Here is a 20,521-nt window from a genome sequence, read left to right as displayed (position 1 = left end):
GCATATGATATTGCACTCTAACCATTCAAGTTCTCAGGCCCTACACGCTACCATGTATATCAGAGGTGGAGGAACACCATCTATGACTATGGGCTGAGGCGAGTTTTCAAAAGACATACAGGTTTGCAGCATTTCTAGTTCATTTTTAGCAGACAGTATGTGAACGAAGAAAGGAAAGAGAGAACTTAATTTATATCACATCCCTGGGATGCTCCAAAGCACTTCAGACCAATGAATTACTTTGGCATTGCAGGCATTTATGAGACACGTGGCAACCAATTTGTGCATGGAAAGACCCCACAACACCCAATGAAATTAATGACCAATTAATCTGTTCTTTGCTGTGACTTGGATACTGGGTGAAGTCATGTTCCTCTTTGAATCATTCCATAGGACCCTTTTCATCTGCGTGACCAGACAACTAGACTTCAGTTTAACATTTTATCGAAAGGACAGTACCTTTGAGAATGCAACACCTGTAGTGTAAAGGGTTAATAAGAATAGATATGCTGATGAGTGATGTAGACTATGATGTATCTGTGACATCAGCAGTCATGTGCTAGAGACTCTGTGTGGCACTCAGGTGAGATGTACCTACTCTAACCCACATTCTGTATAATATAATGTAAATAAACCATATTGGAGTAACTACCTGAGTCAGGCTCTACAGTCCCTCTTAATAAGATATATGACTGAGTACGCCCATGAAATAGCACCTGCTCGCTCATTCTGTGCTACAGTGTTTTTTTAAGTCATGTGCTCAAATCTAGAGTGCTTCTTGAACTCATGACTTTATTACCAATTGAGCCAAGCTGACGACATCTATCTGTCTTGTTTGCCGGACAAGTCATTGCAATGAATTGTACCATCCCCCGTTGTTAGCTCATCAAAAAAAAACAATTACCACAGCAATGAGACACATATTTGAAATGAGTTGAGACATCTTGGCTCCAAAAGTAACCTGTACTCATTGACTTCCCACCAAGCATTGTTAATTTGGAAGTTTCACTCCTTTGTGTTCATGCTATATACTAGCTGACATTAAATTCAATAGCTTCTATTCAGCTACCACTGTTCCTGAGTTAAAGACTTCTCAATTAACAAACATTTCTCAATTAACAAACTTTTCAGCATTGAAGATTGTCGTTTCCAGTCAAGTTGCTGGCCCTTTACTTCCTAGGCTGTGTCTATAATTGTTCCTTTCAAAGTGATGTGATACAGATACAGTGCCTCAAAACCAGCAACCTATTGGGACTGAGGCCATGCCAGATTTCAGGGCAGGTGGTTCGGGTCAAGCCTGGTTGGGTGGATCGCACGGAGCAGGGGAATAGACTAGTGTGGAAGTGCGAAGTGGATAACTAGTCCGGTGCCAATGCAGCGCCTAGCCAAATTGTCCGGTAATTTTTTTTTAACTCAATTAAAATTGACGCATGGCACAATCTAAAAATATCCAGCTTTCAGACAACTTTGGCTTTTGAACAGCCAGATTTGAGACACTACCTATATTTTCTAACTCGTGACATGCTAAATGAAGAAAGATGTAGTTCTATTATTGCCCCACAAAATGGTTCCCAATTACATCAGTGCAATTCCTTGATGTAAGACCAAGCACAATGGTCAGCCTTCTGTAGAGAAATCAATAATGAAAATTACATTAATCTAACCAGAGTTTTTTTATACTTTTTTATTTATACTGGTTTAGATGGAAAAACTACTTAATACTGAAAGCACTATTGTAAATCTTTCTTAACATCTAACTTTCTAAGAGCCCACTTCTCAGACTACTTAACTTGCTGCAAATTAAAGGAGTTCATTCGACACAGCAGAGAAATGCAATTAGATGATAAACATTGTGCAGACTTTTAATATTCTGAAATTATTCTACATTTTATACAATCTTAAAAATTATATTCTATGTAAGCAGTACTTAGCCAAACCTTTTTCCTTTTCTAGGTTGGTATGCAGACCTATCAAATAGATTTTTGTTATAGTTTATTACTGCCTCTCTGCTGTCAGACTGCTATTTTAGATAAACCAGCTAAAGATTGGGAAGATCAAAGCCACCACTATCACCTCCTACCACAAATACCTTCCAATAACTGTATCCCCCTGTCCCTCACCATTCCTGAACATTACCCTAGAGCACATCAAATTGTTTGCAATTTTACCCTGATAAACCCTGAAGTTAGTTTTGCCTTCTTGTCCTTTCTATTGCAAGGACCACCTGTTACTACCTGCTTTCACCGCTCTGCTACTAAAAGACCTTCATCACCTTCAAGTCTTGAATGTTCCATTTTTCTTTTCTAATTGGGCTCCCATAAACTTCAGCTCATCAAAAATGTGCTCAACAGCCTTCATTCTACCTTGAGTTAATATTTATCTTTCTCAATTATTTCCAATATCAAGTTAATGTTCGACTCTGGCTTTTGATGGGAACATAAAACCAATGTCAGAATGAATATTTCTGTGGTTAATTTTTTTATGCAGTTGAAATTTGCCAAATGCAACGTAGATACTTTTATTGGCATTTGCACACTATGCTTTACTTGTATCTCTCCCTCTCTCATCTTCATCCATGTTCCTCACCTTTCATATTTGTCAGCCCATTTTTTGCATTCTCCATTTATTTTTCTCTTATTTTCTCATTTAATTTCCTTCTCTTGTGAGCATGTTCTTTATCCTATAAACACATCTACTCTGTTTCAGTCCACTCTCATGGATCAACAACTAAATAGTATTTAACAGTCAATTCATTCTTCCAAGCCTGTCTCAAGCAATATCAGACCATTCATTGCCTGTGTCACACACCTTTTCACCTTTAGTGCTGCCTGCACAATGCATTGAGTGCTGTTGTGCTTCCTGGTATCTTAAGATTTGCTTTTTGTGTCAATTCAGTACGTAGACCTCATCATATTGCGGCTCCTACATTTCACTGGAGAATGACACTAAATATTGCCTGCCTAATCTGGTGCCAAAGCTGTGCGCACATGGTCATGAGAAGACATGTTTGCAAAAGGTTATACTCAACAACATCATCTACAAACATAGCATCAGTTTTCACGTGTGCACTGATGACACCCAGCTCTACCTCACCTCCACCTCTATCGACTCCTTTGCTGTCTCTAAATTGCCAGAATGCTTATCTGACAACTGGTACCGGATGAGCAGAAATTTCTTCCAATCAAACATTGGGAATATTGAAGCCATTGTCTTAGATTCCTGCTGCAAACTCCAGTCCTTTGTCACCAATTCATTCCTTTCCTTGGCAATTGTCTGAGGCTGAACCAGACTGTTTGCAAGCTCAGTGTCATATTTGACCCTGGTATGAGCTTTCAACCACATATTCATGGCATAACTAAGATGCCTATTTGTGCCTCTGTTATATTACCCATCTCCTCCCCTGCCTCAGCTCTTCTGCTAAAAAGCCCATCCATGTCTTTGTTACGTCCAGACTTAATTATTCTAATGCACCCCTTGCTGGCCTCCCCCATTGTACACTCTGTAAACTCAAGGTCATCCAAAACTCTGCTACGTGTGTTCTAACTCGTACCAAATGCTGTTCGCCCATCACCCCTGTGCTCTCTGACTTATGCCAGCTCCTGGTTAAATAATGTCTCGATTTTAAAAATTCTCAACCTTGTTTTCAAATCCCTCCATGTTCTGGCTCCTTTGATCTCTGTAATCTCCTCCAAGCCCTCCAAGATGTCTGTGCTTCTGGCCTCTTGAGCATCCCTGTTTTTTTAATTGCTCCAGCATTGGTGGCTGTGCCTTAAGCAACCTAGGCCCCAAGCTCTGGAATTCCCTCCCTAAATTTTTTTTCTTCTCTACCTTTCTTTTCTCCTTTGAGGCACTCCTTAAAACCCACCTACTTGATCAAATTTTTGGTCATCTGCTCTAATATCGCCTTACGTAGCTTGGTGTCAAATTTTGTTTATAATTCGTTTGTGAAGCAGCTTGGAGCGTTTTATTACATTAAAGTTGTGATATGCAAGTTGTTGCTGTCATGTGAGAATAGTTGATAACATGATCACAGATTAGATATTACTATTGCGAATGTATTCACTGGATAGAACCATAGAAAAGTTACAGCGCAGAAGGAGGCCATTCAGCCTATCTTGTCCATGCCAGCCCGAGGACACCCAGGTGCCCTTTCTAATCTCACCTTCCTACACCCGGCCCATGGCCCTGCAGCTTACAGCACTTTAGTTGCAGATCCAGGTACTTTTTAAAAGAGTTTAAAGTTTCTGTCTCTACCGCCAACTTGGGCAGCGAATTCCAGACACCCATTACCCTCTGCGTAAAAAAGTTCTTCCTCATGTCCCCCCTACACCTTCTGCCACTTATCTTGAATCTATGTCCCCTGGTTCTAGAATTCTCCACCAACGGAAACAATTTTATCCTGTCCATTCTATCTGGCCTTGGTCCTGTGGAGTCAAATAGGTTGCACACTCTTATTGATGTTCCTGCACATTCAGCCAGTTTGCTGTCTTGCACTTTGTTATCCTTGCATTCCTCTGACTTTCTATGTGACTAATAGCAAAATGCATGTCTAATAACTAATTTATTGCTGTACAGCAAGTGTTAGCTTTTCACATAAGAGGACGTTTAACATTATTGACTATAAAACTGTCATAATCTAGTAATTCTGCCACTCCACCAGTTTCTGTAAGAAGCTTCAGGCTTTCCAGACGCTTCAGGATTAAAGCGCTACTGGGCAATGTTATGCTGTTGCCGACAGGTGGGAGCAGTTGGTTTCTAACTGTGAGCTCAGATTTGTGGATAAAAGTGACTCTTGCCTGGCTGGAGTTCCTAATTGTTTCAGTCCCCATGTTTCTGTAAGTTGAACAAAGAGGTCAAAGTGACTGCAGCATCATTGTACAAAGACTTGGCCTTTGCTGTGCCTTGCCATTACTATGTCCTCTGCTATTTGTCAGGATTGATGTTTGTGGCATTATTGATCGATGGTGGGCTGAGGTCCATTTCCTGTGTGTTAACATTCTATCCTTACTATGGGCCTGTGGCACCAGGGGGCGAAGCACTTAGATCAACTATAAATCTACCAGGCAATTGCCTGAATGCTTCTGACCCACTAGTGCAAAGTCGGTTTATCAGGGGAGGTCTCAGCAAAAGAGGCACAGTTTGTAGAGGCCAAATTCAGACTAAAACTTTCCATTCAACTTAGTGTCTGTAACGCTTTGACTTGCATTTGGAAATGCTGTCACTGAAATCTTGTTGTAAGCTGGCTTTATTTTTGCATTATTTAACATATGAATGTCAAGGAATGTTAAAACCACTGTTAAATTAATTCTGAACATAAGTAGCAGAAATTGGAGGAGGGGGAAAGATGACAGTTCCATAGACCACCCCACCCTAGAAATAAAATTGATAGCAATATGCAATGGGTAGCGAGTGCTACCTATGTTGAATGTTTTGCTAAAGTTTATTTAACCAATGCACAACGTTGTATCATCATTGCTATGAATATTTATAATTTATATTTTAATCTACCTTTCTTACAAATTCTATTTCTCTAATAATAGAAAGTATCATGTGAGCTTTTGTTAAGCTATTCATGGGAATTTCAAAATGCTTACAAGTGACGGTTCCTGTTCTGCAATTCATAGAAATACTAATGACAGGAATCACAGAATCACAGTGCAGAAGAGGTCCTTTGGCCCATCGAGTCTGCATCGACACGTGAGAAACACCTGACCTAATCCCATTTACCAGCACTTGGCCCGTTGTGTCTGTATCAACTCTCTGAGCAATTCACCAAGCACCATTCCCCCACCTTCTTCCTTCTCAGATAACAGCCTAATCCCCTTATGAATACTTCAATTGAATCTGCCTCCACCACAGTCTCAGGCAGTGCATTCCAAACCCCAACCACCCACTTTAAAAAAAAAATTCTCCTCTTATCAATTTGACGCCCAGTTTGGGTTCTGTCAGGACCACTCAGCTCCTGATCTCATTACAACCTTGGTTGAAACATGGACAAAAGAGCTGAATTCATGAGGTGAGTGTGACTGCCTTTGACATCATGACTGCATTTGACTGAGTGTGAATTCAAGGAGCCCTAACAAAAGTAGAATCAATGGGAATCAGGGGAAAACTCGCCACTGGTTAGTCATGCCTAGCACAAAGGAAGATGATTGTGGTTGTTGGAGGCCAGTCATCTCTGTTCCAGGACATCACTGCAGGAGTTCCTCGGCAGTGTCCTCAGCCCAACCATCTTCAGTTGCTGCATCAATGACCTTCCTTCCATCACAAGGTCAGAAGTGGGGATGTTTGCTGATGATTGCACAATATTCAGCACCATTCACAACTCCTCAGATACTGAAACTGCCCATGGCAAATGCAGCAAGACGTGGACAATATCCAGGCTTAGGCTGACAAGTGGCAAGTAAAATTTGTGCCCCACAAGTGCCAGGCAATGACCATCTCCAACAAGAGAGAATCTAACCATCGCCCTTGGATGTTCGATGGCATTATAATTACTGAATCCCCCACTATCAACAGCCTGGGCATTATAATTGACCAGAAACTGAACTGGACTAGCCATATAAATACTGTGGCTACAAGAGCAGGCCAGAGGCTAAGAACCCTGTGACGAATAACTCACCTCCTGGCTCCCCAAAGCCTGTCCACCATCGATAAGGCACAAGTTAGGAGTGGGATGGAATACTCTCCAATTGCCTGGATGAGTGCAGCTCCCACAGCATTCAAGAAGCTTGATGCCATCCAGGACAAAGCAGCTCAATTGATTGGCACCACATGTACAAACATTCACGCCCTCCACCACTGACACACAGAAGTGTGTGCCACCTACAAGATGCACTTCAAGAATTCACCAAGGTTCCTTAGACAGTACCTTCCAAATCCACGACCACTACCATCTAGAAGGACAAGGGCAGCAGATACATGGGAACACCACCACCTGGAAGTTCCCCTCCAAGTCTCTCAGCACCTTGACTTGGGAATATATTACTGTTCCTTCACTGTCGCTGGGTCAAAATCCTGGAACTCCCTCCCTAAAAGCACTGTGGGCGTACCTACACCACATGGACTGCAGCAGTTCAAGAAGGCAGCTCACCACCACCTTCTCAAGGGCAACTAGGGTTGGACGATAAATGCTGACCCAGCCAGCGAAGCCCACATCCTGTGAATGAATTTTTAAAAAACTTTTGCTTCATTTATTAATTACGTTAAATCTGTGTCCCCTTGTTTTTGATCCTTTTATGAATGGGACGTTTCTCCCTATCTGCTCTGTCCAGACCCCTCATGACTTTGAATACATATATCAAATCTCCTCTCAGCCGCCTTTTCTCTAAGGAAAACAATCCTAACTTCTCAAATCTATCTTCATAACTGAAGCTCTTCATCCTTGGAACCGTTCTTGTGAATCTTTTCTGCAGCCTCTCTAATTCCTTCACATCTTTTAAAGACGTTATGCACGAATGAACTTATTTGAAGTAAAAGTGAAGTATTCTGGTTATACTTTTTCTTACATGATGTAATGTGCACAGTTACCATATGACCAAGATGATCAGAAAGTTATACTGAAACTATATATGTCAAGGTCATTTACAGGGAATGCAATTCTAAGCATTGTGAGGGAAAATGCCTTAGTTACTATCTGTAAAATCATAAATACATCCTTTATGAATGTGTTTTGCCACACATTACAACCAGAGAAAATCTCACCCCATAGCTATGTGAAAAATGAATCCCATATAAGGCTTCGGGTATGCTGAATATGTGCACAGGAGAAAATGTTGGTCTTCCATGTTCACATTTGTAGATCTGCCTGTATACCATTCCTGTCCATAACTCCCATTACACATTGACAGGGAAGCATATTCTTGGGTATTGTAAGCAAAAGTGTTTCACTTTCAAATCCTGTCGGTTGTACAAATAATATGTAACACAGAATTCAGCATGGTGCCTGAATTTGAGTAAATGGAGAACACAAATATTAAAACTGTTGTGGGGTGGCCAAGTTTAGCTATTAATGATAGAGTTGATAGGCAGTTACTTCTTGGGTGGAAACTTTAAGTTTCTTTACAATATACTCACCAGCAACTAGATGTGTGCTTTCAACTCCAACTCCATCTCTGCACTGACTCTGAGGTAGCCCACACTATTCTCCTCTTGGTTGCTACAGATCAGGTGATCTTCCTTGACAAGTTATTCTTATTGTTAAATGTACATTACCATTAAATAAACCTATAATTACTGCAAAACATTTTGCCAATTGTGTTTTAGGTTTAATATTTAAATTTTAAAAAACAATTTATTGATCCAAATGGTGAATTCTAAGGTAGCTGAACCCCACAATTATTATATCCTATACTAAAAGAAGGACTCCTTAAATAAAAAGATCATTGAAGATAGAATAGATCTAGGAGAAAATGATCAGACACAACATCGTGCCAGAGAGTAATTCTGTGCTTACCATTTCACTGCATGGTGAGTTTCTGAAGGCCCCCAGGATATTTCTGGTTGGCATGCAAATGTTTCAGCAGGAAGGGAGCAAGAAACAATCAAGGTGCGAGTTACTCAATGATCAACTTCTGCTTATAGCTGGGATGAGCGTGTACATGCCACAGATTTTGGATCCGCCTTGAGCTTTGGGGCCTCTTGGGTTTAATGGTGTTGCTCACTCCTGTATGTGGTCTTCAAGTCTTTAGCTCAGGATGATATCCCTATATCTTCATAAGACGGTGTAATGCAAAGGCGTAGCAATTGTATTACCCCTGTCATCTGAACTGGATAACTTGCAGTTCTGAGACCTGAGGTACAAATCATTAACCTTATGTGTGTAATGACAGCTATAATCAAAATCATTTAACTTCAAACCAATCCTTGTGAATAAGAAATATAATAAACCACAGCCCTATCCTGCTTATTCAGATAAGCGCACTTACTCTTAGCCCATTTTAGCACTGAAACAGATCATCTTATTTGGACTTGGTTGGTCAACCCATGTTAATGAACAGACACTTCTTGACTGTTCTCAGCAAATGTCCTGACTAAACAACCTTCAACTTGCTTTTTAATAACATAAGAACTAGAGCATAAGATGTAGGAGCAGAAATGGGAGCAGGAGTAGGCCATTTGGTCCCTCAAGCCTGCCCCATCATTCAATAAGACCATGGCTGATCTGGCCCGGGCCACAACTCCTCTTTCATGCCAGCTCCTCATAGCCCTCGACTCCCCAACATTTCAAAATCTATCCACCACCTCTTTAAATACTTTGTGATCTGGCCTCCACAACTTTCTGGGGTGGAGAATTCCAGACATTCACTACCCTCTGAGAGAAGAAATTCCTTCGCATCTCAGTTTTAAATGAGTGGCCCCTTATTCTGTAATTATGTACCCTGGTTTGAGATTCCCCCACTAGTGGAAACATCTTTTCAACATCTACCCTGTCAAGCCCCCTCAGAATCTTGTAGGTTACAATAAGATCCCCCCCTCCTGTTTAGCTATTCTTGAAAATCCAACCTCTCCATCCCAGGAATCAGCCTAGTGAATCTCTTCTGAACTGCCTCCAAAGCCAGTATATCCTTTCTTAAATACGGGGACCAAAACTGTATACAGTACTCCAGGTGCAGCCTCACCAACACCCTGTACAGTTGTAACAAGACTTCCCTATTTTTAAACTCCATGTATAGACAGAAATCAAAGGTTTGAACGTGATAGAAATGTTCTCAGGTGCATCTATTTTAATGCAAGGAGTATTGTCAGAAAGGCAGATGAGCTTAGGGCGTGGATTGGCACGTGGGATTATGAAGTTATGCTATTAGTGAGACTTGGTTGCAGAAGGGGCAGGACTGGCAGCTCAATGTTCCGGCGTTCCGTTGTTTCAGACGTGATAGAGGGGGAGAGATGAAAGGGGGAGGAGTGGCATTACTAGTCAGGGAAAATAGACTGGACAGCCCGGATGGCTCGTCTACAGAGGCCATATGGGTGGAGCTGAGGAACGGGAAAGGTGTGACCACACTAATAGGGTTGAATTATAGACCGCCCAATATTCAAAGAGAATTGTAGGAGCAAATCTATAAAGAGATAACAGACCAATGTAAGAAACAAAAAGTTGTGATAGTAGGAGATTTTAACTTTCCACTTATTGACTGGGATTTCCATACTGTAAAAGGGCTGGATGGCTTGGAGTTTGTCAAATGCTTTCAGGAAAGTTTTCTAAATCAATATATAGAGGTACCAACGAGAGAGGATGCAATACTTGATCTCCTATTAGGGAACCAGACAGGTCAGGTGACAGAAGTATGTGTAGGTGAACATTTTGGGTCTAGTGACCACAATGTCTTTAGTTTTATGTTAATTATGGATAAGGATAGGTCTGGTCCTCGAGTTGAGATTCTAAATTGGAGAAAGGCCAATTTTGTGGAAATGAGAAAGGATCTAGGAGGATAAAAACAAAAAACCGCGGATGCTGGAAATCCAAAAGAAAAACAGAATTACCTGGAAAAACTCAGCAGGTCTGGCAGCATCGGCAGAGAAGAAAAGAGTTGACGTTTCGAGTCCTCATGACCCTTCGACAGAACTGATTGAATGTTAGAAGAGAGGTGAAACATATGCTGGTTTAAGGTGGTGGGGGGGAGAAGTGAAGTGGGGGGGGTGTGGTTGTAGGGACAAGCAAGCAGTGATAGGAGCAGATAATCAAAAGATGTCACAGACAATGGAACAAAGAAGTGTTGAAGGTGGTGATATCTAAACGAATGTGCTAATTAAGAATGGATGGTAGGGCACTCAAGGTACATCTGTAGTGGGGGTGGGGTGGAAAGACTAGCCCGGCATACAAGATTTAAAAATAATGGAAATAGGTGGGAAAAGAAAAATCTATATAAATTATTGGAAAAAACAAATGGAAGGGGGAAGAAATGGAAAGGGGGTGGGGATGGAGGAGAGAGTTCAAGATCTAAAGTTGTTGAATTCAATAGTCAGGCCAGAAGGCTGTAAAGTGGCTAGTCGGAAGATGAGGTGCTGTTCCTCCAGTTTGCGTTGGGCTTCACTGGAACAATGCAGCGAGCCAAGGACAGACATGTGGGCAAGAGAACAGGGTGGAGTGTTAAAATGGCAAGCGATGGGGAGGTTTGGGTCTTTCTTGCGGACAGACCGTAGGTGTTCTGCAAAGCAGTTGCCCAGTTTACGTTTGGTCTCTCCAATGTAGAGTAGACCACATTGAGAGCAACGAATGCAGTAGACTAAGTTGGGGGAAATGCAACCTGGCTTGCTGCATTGTTCCAGTGAAGCCCAATGCAAACTGGAGGAACAGCACCTCATCTTCCGACTAGGCACTTAACAGCCTTCTGGACTGAATATTGAATTCAACAACTTTAGATCTTGAACTCCTTCCTCCATCCCCACCCCCTTTCCATTTCTTCCCCCTTCCATTTGTTTTTTCCAATAATTTATATAGATTTTTCTTTTCCCACCTATTTCCATAATTTTTAAATCTTGTATGCCGGGCTAGTCTTTCCACTCCACCCCCACTAGAGCTGTACCTTGAGTGCTCTGCCATCCATTCTTAATTAGCACATTCGTTTAGATAATATCACCACCTTCAACACTTCTTTGCTCCATTGTCTGTGACATCTTTTGATTGTCTGCTCCTATCACTGCTTGCTTGTCCCTACAACCACACCACCTTCAACACTTCTCTTCCGCCCCCCCCCCACCCCTCCCCCACCTTAAACCAGCATATATTTCACCCCTCTTCTAACATTCAATCAGTTCTGTCGAAGGATCTAGAAAGAGTGGATTGGGATAAGTTGTTTTCTGGCAAGGATGTGTTCAGTAAGTGGAAGGCATTCAAAGGCGAAATTTTAAGAGTGCAGAGTTTGCATGTTCCTGTCAGGATTAAAGGCAAAGTTAACAGGCATAGGGAACCTCGGTTTTCGAGGGATATTGGAGATCTGGTTAAGAAGAAGAGAGAGGTGTATAACAGGTATAGGCAACAAGGAGCAAATGAGGTACATGTAGAGTATAGAAAATGTAAGAAAATACTAAAGAAGGAAAACAGGAAGGCAAAAAGAAGACATGAGGTTGCTTTGGCAGATAATGTAAAGGTAAACCCAAAGGGTTTCTACAAGTATATTAAGAGTAAAAGGATAGTAAGGGACACAATTGGTCTCCTTGAAGATCAGAGTGGTCGTCTATGTGTGGAGCCTCACGAGATGGGGGAGATCTTAAACAGCTTTTTTGCATCAGTATTTACTCAGGAAACTGGCATAGTGTATAAGGAAGGAAGGGAAACAAGCGGTAGTGTCATGGAACATATAGAGATTAAAGAGGAGGAGGTGCTTGCTGCCTTACAGCGAATAAAGGTAGATAAATCCCCCGGGCCTGACATGATATTCCCTTGGACCTTGAGGGAGACTAGTGTAGAAATTGCAGGGGCCCTGGCAGAAATATTTTAAATGTCCTTAGCCACAGATGAGGTGCCAGAGGATTGGAGGGTAGCTCATGTTGTTCTGTTGTTTAAAAAAGGCTCCAAAAGTAAACCAGGTAATTACAGGCCAGTGAGCCTGACGTCAGTAGTAGATAAATTATTGGAAGGTGTTCTGAGAGATCGGATATACAATTATTTGGACAGCCAATGGCTGATTAAGGATGGCTTTGTGCATGGTAGGTCGTGTTTAACGAACCTTGTAGAGTTTTTCGAGGTTACCAAGCAAGTAGATGAAGAAAAGGCTGTGGATGTTGTCTACATGGACTTTAGTAAGGCCTTTGACAAGGTCCCACATGGGAGGCTAATTCAGAAGGTTCAGACACTTGGTATCCATGGAGAGGTTGTAAACTGGATTCGAAATTGGCTGTGTGGGAGAGGAATAGAGAGTGGTAGTGGATGATTGCTTCTCAGACTGGCGGCCTGTGACTAGAGGTGTGCCTCAGGGATCTGTGCTGGGACCATTGTTGTTTGTTGTCTATATCAATGATCTGGATGATAATGTGGCAAATTGGATCAGCAAGTTTGCTGATGACACTAAGATTGGAGGCGTTGTGGACAGCGATGAAGGCTTTCAAAGCTTGCAGAGGGATCTGGATCAACTGGAAAAATGGGCCAGAAAATGGCAGATGGAATTTAATGCAGAAAAGTGTGAGGTGTTGCATTTTGGAAGGACAAACCAAGGTAGGACATACACAGTAAATGGTAAGGCACTGAGGAGTGCAGAGGAACAATGGGATCTGGGGGTTCAGATACATAATTCCCTGAATGTGGCGTCACAGGTAGACAGGGTTGTAAAGAAAGCTTTTGGCATACTGGCCTTCATAAATCAAAGTATTGAGTATAGGAGTTGGGATGTTATGGTGAGATTGTATAAGACATTGGTGAGGCCAACTTTGGAGTATTGTGTGCAGTTCTGGTCGCCTAACTACAGGAAGGATATCAGTAAGATTGAAAGAGTGCAGAGAAGATTTACTAGGATGTTGCCGGGTTTTCAGGAGTTGAGTTGCAGGGAAAGATTAAACAGGTTAGGACTTTATTCCATGGAGCGTAGAAGAATGAGGGGAGATTTGATAGAAGTTTACAAAATTATGAGGGGTATAGACAGAGTAAATGTGAGTAGGCTCTTTCCACTTAGATTAGGAGAGATAAACATGAGAGGACATGGCTTTAGGGTGAAAGGGGAAAGGTTTAGGGGGAACTTTTTCACTCAGAGAGTGGTGGGAGTGTGGAACAAGCTGCCATCTGACGTGGTAAATGCAGGCTCGCTCTTAATTTCTAAGAATAAATTGGATAGATACATGGATGGGAGGGGTCTGGAGGGTTATGGACTGGGTGCAGGTCAATGGGACTAGTGGAATAATATTTTGGCACAGACTAGAAGGGCTGAATGGCCTGTTTTTCTGTGCTGTAGTGTTCTATGGTTCTAACCCCCAAACAATGCAGGCCAAAATTCCATTTGCCACCTTAATTACTCGCTGCACCGCATTCTAACTTTTTGCATTTCATGCACAAGAACACCCAGATCCCTCTGTGCTGCAGTATTTTGGAGTGATTCTCCATTTAAATAATAGTCTGATTTTTGATTCTTCCTACCAAAGTGCATGACCTCACATTTTCCTACATTAAACTCCATCAGCCAAGTTTTTGCCCACTCACTCAACCTATGTATATCCCCTTACAGATTCCTTATGCCTTCACACCTATTTTTGTGTTGTCAGCAAATTTGGATACATTACACTCTGCCCCCTCCTCCAAGTCATTAATATAGATAATAAATAATTGAGGTCCTCAGACTGATCCTCTCCACTAGTCACATCTTTCCAACCTGAAAAAGACCCATTAATCCCAATTCTCTGTCTTCTGTGTGTTAATCAATCCTAAATTCATGCTAATACATTACCCCCAATACTGCGAGCTCCTATCTTGTGCAATAACCTTTTATGTGGCACCTTATTGAATACCTTCTGGAAATCCAAATACACTAGATCTACCAATTCCCCTTTATTAGCTCTGCTTGTTATATCCCCAAAGAACTCTAGCAAATTTGTCAAACAAGATTTCTCTTTCACAAAGCCATGTTGACTCTGTTTGATTGCATTAAGCTTTTCTAAATGTCCTGCTATTTCTTCGTTAATAATGGACTCTAGCATTTTCCCAATGATGGATGTTAGGCTGACTGACCTAGAGTTGCCTGATTTTTGCCTCCCTCCCTTCTTGAACAGGGGCATCAAATTAGCAGTTTTCCAATCTACTGGGACCCTCCCAGAATCCAACCACTTCCTTTACAGCCCTTGGATGCAGGCCATCAGGTCCTGGAGACTTGTTTGCCTTTGGTCCCATTAGTTTGGCAGTTACTTCATCCTTCGTAATAGAGACTGATATAAGATCTTTCCTTCCAATAGCTCTTTGCTTATCTGATATCTTTGGAATGTTTATAGTGTCCTCCACTGTGAAGAATGATGCAAAATATTGGTTTAAATTATCTGCCATCTCCCTGTTTCCCATTGTCTATTCTCCAGTTGCATCCTCCAAGGGTCCCACGTTCACATTAGCCACTCTCTTTCATTTTATATACCTGTAGAAGCTCTTGCTGGTTGTTTTTATATTTCTGCCAATTTACTTTCATAACCAATTTTCTCCCTCTTCATTAGCTTTTTAGTCATCCGTTGCTGGTTCCTAAAAAATTCCCAATCCTCTGGCCTATCCCTAGTTTTTGCCACTTTGTATGCCTTAGTTTTCGACTGGATCCTCTCCTTGACCACCTTTGTTAACCATGGGTGGTTCATATTTCACATCGAGTCCTTCTTTTTGACTGGGATAAATTTTGCTGAGCGTTATGCAATATTTGCTTAAATGACTGCCAATGCTTATCACTGACCTTCCCCTTAGCCTATTTTCCCAGCCCACTTTAGCCAACTCTTTCTCCATACCCCTGTAATTGCCCTTATTTATGTTGAAGGCACTTGTTTGAGACCTGAGTTGTTCACCCTCAAACTGAATTTGAAATTCTACCGTGTTGTGATTGCTACCTCCTAGAGAATCCTTAACTACGATATCTCTTATTAATCCTACTCGATTACTAGATTACTAGATCTAAAATAACCTGTTCCTGGTTAGGTTCTGTAATGTATTGCTCTAAGAAATAACCCCTGATACACTCTACAAATTCGCCTTCCACGTTTACCCCTGCCAAGCTGATTTATCCAGTCAATATGCAGATTTAAATCAGTCATGACAATTGTAGCATCTTTCTTACACGTCTCCATTATTTTCCGATTTACACTTTGCCCTACAGTGAGGCAATTCTTCAGGGGCCTATAGATGACTCCTACTCATGACAACTTCTCCTTGCTATTACTTACTTCCACCCAAACTGATTCAACATCACGATCTATTGCACCTATATCAGTACTCACCACCGCACTGATGCCTTCCTTTATTAACAAAGCTACCCCATCTCCGTTTCCTTTTTGCGTATTTGTCCGGAACATCAATACCCTTGAATATTGAGTTCCTGGTCTTGATCACCCTGCAACCATGTCTTTGTAATAGCTATCAAGTCATATTCATTTATTTCTATTTGTGCCATCAACTCACCCATATTGTTACAAATGCTGCATGCATTCAGATAAAGAGCCTTAAGCCTTGACTTTTTACCATTATTACTCATTCTGGTTCTAATTTTTGCTACACTCTTCTGCTTATATTTTCTGCCACTTCCTGTCACCCTTTGATTATTCCTCACCTCTTTGTTACCCTGCACCTCTGCTCTCTCATTTCTTTTTTATTTTTTAAACTGCCCTTCAATTAAGCACCCCCCCGCCCCCCGCTAATTAGTTTAAAGCCCTATCTACAACACTAGTTATACGATTTGCCAGGACACTGGTCCCAACATGGTTCAAATGAAGTCCATCCTAACGGAACAGCTCTCCCCTTTCCCAGTACTAGTGCCAGTGCCCCATGAATCAGAGCCCATTTCTCCCACACCAATCTTTGAGCCACACATTTACCTCTCTAATCTTGTTTACCCTATGCCAATTTGCCTGTGGCTCGGGTAGTAATCCAGAAATTATTACCTTTGTGGTTCTGCTTTTTAATTTATTCTCGAGCTACTTGTGGCCCCTCAGCAGAACCTCTTTCCTAGCCATACCTATGTCATTGATACCTACGTGGACCATGACAACTGGACCCTTCCCCTCCCATTCCAAGTTCCCCTCCAGTCCAGAAGAGACACCTTTAAACTTGGCACCAGGTAGGCAACACAGCCTTCGGGACTCTCTGTCTTTGCTGCAGAGAACAGTATCTATTCCCCTAACTATGCTATACCTTATTGCTACTACATTTCTCTTTTCTCTCCCCACTTGAATGGTACTCTGTGGTCAGTTCGCTCATCCTCCCTGCAGTCTGTGCCCTCACCCACACTGGGAGCAAGAACCTTGTACCTATTAGACAAAGGCACTGGCTGAGGCTCCTCGAAAGCAAAATTCTGGATCCCATAACTGCCTCACTCTCAGTCATGCTGTCCTGTCCCTGACCACAGTCCAAATTTGAAGTAATTAATCTAAGGGGTATGACTGCCTCCTGAAACAGTGTCCATGTGACTCTCCCCTCCCTGATGTGTCGCAGTGTCTGCAGCTTGGACTCCAGCTCATCAACTCTGAATTAAAGTTCCTCGAGCAGCCAACACTTCCTGCAGATGTGGTCACCTTGGATCGCACGAGCGTCCACCAGCATCCGCATACTACAACTGCAACACATCACCTGCCCAGCCACCTCTATTCTATTTACTTAATTAATTTGCATGTTAAATATTTTAAAATTTCTTAACTGTGCTCTTCAGCTGTAATAATGTTTCCTGATTTAACCCACTTGGCCTATCAAAAAAGACATGAAAGAGATATCCACTAATCACCTACCTGTTTTCCTTTGACGTCACACTTTGGCTCTGGTAAGCAAAAACAGGTTGAAGGGGCTCTCTGCCACTTTTTTTTTTAGCTCTCACCACCGCGGCCCTTCTCATGCAAGTCTGGTTTCCATGTGCTCAATAAGGCAGCTTTCGCTTGTTCCACATTGGCCCACATATTACCAATTTCATAACATGGTTTGGTAGGATTTGAACTCATGTCTGCTAAGCTGCTAGTTCTTTACCCCAACCAGTACAGTACTGTATCCATCTTCATTCCTACTCTCCTGAATGAATTATGACCACAAGGAGCAAAGGGCCAGTCTCTTTAATTTCTTCTCCGATCAGTAGGTTTGTCAAGAAAATTTCCTTCTGATTCCTTTTCTGGTATGGTTTTCATATCCTTCGCTTGGCTCAAACGGAAGGGTCTTCAAAATGGCAATCGCTGTAATAAATCTGTAATGAGATAATGGCCCAAAACATCCGATCTCTGGGTGGTGCTATCCCGGAGGTAACCCCCCACCCCAAGACATGCTGGAAGACCCCTCAGATGTCCTGAAGCATTACCATGTGTGGGAATTGCCCAGGACATTTGGACTTCCCCCGTGTTTGGAAACCTCCGAAACTCTCAGTTAGAGTTGGATACTTAGGATGGTACTGATTCACTTTCCAGAATAGTTATTCAGGAAAGGTTAGAAGGATTAAAACCAGTTCTAACTCCTGGGTAACTATAGTGCTGACCACAACCCCCCCACCCACTGCCCCTGCCGGCTACCTCCCCAACCTGCCTACCCCTCCCAATCCCCCACCTCTCATGACTCTCCCTGACCTGACTACTCACCTGAGTCCCCTGACCCACCCAACCCCCTAATCCCACTCACTTGTCACCCTACCACCACACCCCACCGGCCCCTCACTCACCTGCCACCCAACCATCTCACCCAGTAACCTGCCACCCTACTTCCTCACCTACTTGCCATCTTACCCCCTCACTCACCTGCCACCCAACCCACTCATGCCCCCTCACCCACCCACCTGCCATCCTTCTCCCTCACCTGACACCCTACACCCTACCCCCTCACCCACTTACCTTACACACTTACCTTCTCTCCATATCTTAAGCCCGGGCGAGAAATGTGGAGCTCTCATGCAAGGAAAGAAAATAGGGGTGGAGCAGCAATCTGATGGCGAGTGTCACTTCCTCTGAAGATTCAGCCTAGTATATTAAGTATTAGTCCCTATTGCTGTGTAAGCACACCTTCAACGCCTGGCTCGTTTAAATGTAAAGTTCTCTTTGACTAAGTGTCAGTTGAATAAGAAGAGTTTTAAACCTGTGTGAACCCTCTTTAATTTAAGATATACCACTTAAATGTAACTCGTTTCCAATCATCTTACGTACAAAAATTGTCAAAAAATTCACAAATGGTAGAATGTGTAGGTGGCAAGATGAAAGGCAGACAATGAACCAGAAACAACATTTTAAAATGAAAATTGCAAAAATGCATTAAAAAATTTAGAGCCCTGATCCCTTCAAAGCCCAGTCATGCCCAGCTTCCACTGAGTGTGCAGGCAAATATGTAGGTTCACAGCAAGATGCGTACAAGACTGATTGAGGAGGCAAAGTGTTTGTGTTGAAGGTTCTCTTCCTGAATCAGTTTGCTCCTGACCAATCAACCTTTGAATAAAACAATTGTCTTTTCATGTGTCATATTTCTACTTGCAGTTTGTGTGCATTTAAATTGGTGTTTGCAGGAAAAAGTGTGTTTAACATACATGTTGTACTTGGGTGCAAGGGTGCAAAACTGATAGGGAGAAAAATTATTTCTTCAGTGGTTCAAGGCACCATAGTGTCAAATCCTCTGCAGTGTAATACTTACTAAGTAATATTAAGTGGCAGGTCAAAGTTCAGCACCAACATTTTTCCATTTGTACTGTAACAAAGAAATGCAGGATTTCTGATTTGGAAAAATAAATTCTTGTTGAAATGATTCAATAAATTAATGAATGCTGTATTGCTTGTGTTTGATTTAAGTAAGAGAGTTGAACTTTCAGCATTTGCTGTAATTTTTCATTGCATGATAAAGGGAGACTTTATAAATATCAAGTGAGCTCTTCTGTCCCACAAAGTCCATCTCCTGTCAATAATGATGTATATGAAGAATCCTGTATTCTAGACTTCCAAGTGTGTCATCTTTCAAAATAAAAGAATGTCTTTCTTTCACATAGCACCTTTCACAACCTCAGGATGTCTCAAAGTGCTTTACAGTCAATTTGTACACAGCAAACTCCAACAGCCGACAACATGATAATGACCAGAAAATCTGCTTTTGTGGTGTTGATTGAGGGACTAATATTGGCCAGGTCATTGGGGATAAATCCCTAGCTCTTGTTTGAAATAGTGCCATGACGTCTTTTACGTCAACCCAAGAGGGTTGATGTGGCCTCGGTTTAACATCTCAAGTGAAAGACAGCACCTCCGATACTGCAGCACCTCCTCAGTACTGTGTTGGAGTCCAAGCCTAGAATTTTGTGCTGAAGTTTCTGGAGTGGGTCTTGAACCCAGAACCTTCTGATTCAGCCACCAGAGTCCTACCAATTAGGCCACAACTGGCACTCTATGACAATGTAGGAGGTGGATGTAGAATGGGAGGGGAAATACTAACTACATGATTAGATAGTTGACTATAAAAGTTTATTTGACTTATGCCATTGTTTTTTTGAATCCATATTCCAAAAAGACACTTTCTTAAATTTCACAAAATCCAAAATGTTACTCTATTCCAGTGCTCCAGGAATAATTTCTAATTTGTTAGAAAACTTTCTGTTCCTATTCCTGCTCACCCGTGCTCTCCTCTCATCCTTAGCTGCTTTTTCTTTTATATGCTTTATCCTAGTTTTCAACCGATTTTCTGTTGAGAAATTCACTGATTTTCTAGACAAATGTATGGATCACAAAGTAATGCAATGAAGCTGCTCAGAAATATCAGCTGCTATAAAGGCTTCAATATTTCTGTGTTAATTTATCTTATTTTTGTCCTGTGGATACTTTGGTGATATTGTGATTTGATAACTTGCTGTTGCTGTGGCAACATTGAAGCTCACTTGCTCTCTGTTCTGATCCTGTTGTGTGTTGGAAGTTAAAATCG

This window comes from Carcharodon carcharias, chromosome 13 (assembly GCF_017639515.1).
Source record: "Carcharodon carcharias isolate sCarCar2 chromosome 13, sCarCar2.pri, whole genome shotgun sequence".
NCBI lineage: Eukaryota > Metazoa > Chordata > Chondrichthyes > Lamniformes > Lamnidae > Carcharodon > Carcharodon carcharias.
This window is presented reverse-complemented; position numbering follows the sequence as displayed.